General features: G+C 28.9%; 1 protein-coding gene across 1 annotated transcript in view; it reads right to left on the reverse strand.

Annotated features, from left to right (window-relative positions):
• Positions 1-2,666, reverse strand: part of LOC106681854 (synaptic vesicle 2-related protein) — a gene marked incomplete in the record, with an annotated part of 34,655 nt that extends 31,989 nt beyond the window's left edge. Inside the window, 1 exon segment of the mRNA XM_067046239.1 lies at positions 2,638-2,666.
• Positions 2,667-3,173: the final 507 nt, after the last annotated feature.

The raw sequence follows: 3,173 nt of genomic DNA on the forward strand, positions 1-3,173 counted from the left end.
TTGTATTTTTTTATACTGTTGTAAATATCAATAAATAAATAAAAATCTTATTTATTTATATTTAATTTAATTTAATCTCCTTTCATTTTCTTTTTTTTTGTAATAAAAATTATATAATCCCTTGTACGCCCGCCATGCTTGCCTCTCTGAAAAACACCACCGGAAAAAGACCGGACCATCCAGGTCTTTGTTTACTGAGCATTTGTACAAGCCACCGATTCGTGGTGAGTGGCCAATATCCGTTTTCTTTTTTTATGTTAATGATAGTCAATCTAAATTTTTCTAAAACTCACTTATCTTCTAAAGACGAAACGATCTAGTTTTAAAAGGATAAAAAATTAGTTTTTTGTTTTTAAACTCTCAGTTTGAATATAATTGATACAAGGAATCAATCAGGATTAATATATAAAATCTCTGTCTAAATTGTCCAGCTATATATATATATATATAGGTGAGACAAAACAATTATTGGGTGACAGAATGTATCAAAATAATAATGATTTGAAAAACAAGGAGACAGATCCAAATAAAACAGCACTAGTACAGCATATCTTTTTACATATCGAAGATTTTACATATCTGAAAGTATTAATTATACAGTGAATTTCAAAACAGATACAAGAAACCTGAACCAACATTATGCAGAGATATTAAGTAAAAATAATTTATGAAAAATATGAGATAAATTAAATGTTGATAATTATAATTAACCTTGATAACAATTTTACTAATAAAATAAAGAAGAAATTTAACAAAAATATAGTTATAATAAATAATTTTAATGCTTTATCTGAGTGGAGGAAAAGTTACAAGCATAGTGGAAATAAATTTTAACAAATAAGTGATTGTGATGAAGAATTTAAATTTTTGTTTTAATGTGAAAATTGACTAATTAGGCAATTATACATAATCTAGCATATGCTATTATTATACATAATCCAGGATATGCTTCTTAACAAAAAAATATATGTTTACCTAATTTTTTAATTTTTCATAGAGAAATTGTTGAATTGACCTGGGCAGAAAAGCCTGCATGAAGTTGTGTTTTTAAATTATTTAGTTCTAAAATTGTATTAAGGTCAGATAAATTATAAATAATATTGTTAATTATTTTAAATTATTGAGGATCATTGATCAATAAAAGTTGTTTTGTAATAGATTGACCCTGAGAATGGCCGAAACGTCGGACTTATAAACAGAATAAAATGTTTTGAGACCATAATGGATAAAATTTTTAATTTATTTATTTAAAAACTTTAACATGTTAAACTAAAGATCATGAGTATAATCTAATAGGGGTATTTATAATCTTTAGTTTAAGATGTTAAAGTTTTGTTAAATGGAGAAATATTCCCTTCTTATAGCATGCTAAAACGATATAACATTTAACATGGTTTAGTCTGTTAATATGAAGAATGAGGTTACGCCAAGGACCATTGCTCATAGCTCGTGTTTGGTTTGTGTTGTTTTTGTTTTAGTCGTTTTTAAAACCTAATAATCCATATCACAGCCCTCGGAGAATGGTGTCGTAATTGGAAGATTAAGAAAAATTCCATCAAATAACCTTTACCCTTCGTCGTAAACCTACCGACTGCCCTACAGTTTCATTTAATAATGATACTCTTACCCCTGTCGAACAGATTCGCTACCTTGGACTACATTTGGACAAATGATTAACCTGGAATCCTCACACGAGACTGAAATGGCAGGAAACTGCACGCCAATTTCGACTATTACAGCACTTACTAGACAAACGGTCAAAACTTCCAACACATTACAAAATACTGATCTACATGTCTGTAATAAGGCAAATCTATAATATGGAGTTGAGAGTGGAGGTTTGGGGCTACACTAAACCTTCGAATTCCTCTCGTATCCAATCCTTCGTAAAATCCTCAATGCTCCTTACTTTGTCACAAATAAAATCATACATAAAGACCATAATGTTCCCTATGTAACTGATCTAGCCCGAACCAGATATCACTCGATCCATTACAAACTCCCTAACCACCTAAACCCCCTAGTTTCTAACCTTGTATCCTCTTCTATTCCTGACAATCCTCCGAGGCGCCTGAAAAGAAGATGACCACAAGACCTGCTAATGTAAAAAGTCATTAGAGTGCTACTAATGGGTAGTTGCTCTACACGCCTGTAACACTCCATTTTAACTAACATCAAATTTACTGAATGTATTATATAATATACAGTTGCAAATTTCAATAAAGATATTTTTAAAAAATCTAATAAAGTAATGAAAAAAAAATTAGGTGAGGGAAAAAGGAACAAATGATAATATGACGAAGCTGCTAGAAATTCTATTATCTCGTAAAGGTTACAAACTAAGTTTCCCAGAAAATCCACTGGGAGCTCTTATGCATGTAACATTTAACATAAACTTCAAATTAGGCCGCTCACAATTCTATACTTTTAACATTTTGAATGTCAGAACTTTTTACATTTATTGTATCATGAATTCCTCCATTATAGACGATACGATAAATTGGTTTACCTAAAGGAATCTACGCGATTCCTTAATGGTATTCGCTTAAAAAATTATAAATTCTATTAAAATATATCGTAAATATAGTTTATTATGATAATATAATGTCATAAATACGATAATAGATTTACACTTACTCTAGTTTCCTGACCGTCTGAACTACTGTGTCTACAGAACGGTCTTGTTTTTTGACTAATTAATTTCAATTGATGCTACTCCATCGTTAATCTGTTAGAATTGTTGGCGATACGTTGATCACGCGAACGCCAATGTCATTTTTTTTTACTATTTATCATGTTATTTAAATTAAAGGTTGTTTTATAAATTATTCATATACTGACTATTATTATATTTTAAAATTCCAATGTATTTCGATACTTTATAAACTAATGAAAATGGCTTGTGGACATAGGAAGCAAGAAACTTCGATATCCACATGCTTGATTTGTTCTTCTAAATTTTTTCGGCTATTAAATTCGATTTACTCTATTTTCATCATAAAAAAAAAAAAAAAAAAATATATGCAATGTTTTTATTATCTTATATTTGTGCTGTTTTAAAAATAAAATAAAGTGTTGAAGTTAATTGAAAACATTTAAAACAAACAATTTACACCGAATCGATAGAATTTTAAAATATACTATCTTAAAATGGAATTGATTATCGAGGTGCC

This window comes from Halyomorpha halys, unplaced genomic scaffold, assembly GCF_000696795.3.
Source record: "Halyomorpha halys isolate HHAL.00 unplaced genomic scaffold, Hhal_1.1 Scaffold370.1, whole genome shotgun sequence".
Taxonomy (NCBI): Eukaryota; Metazoa; Arthropoda; class Insecta; order Hemiptera; family Pentatomidae; genus Halyomorpha; species Halyomorpha halys.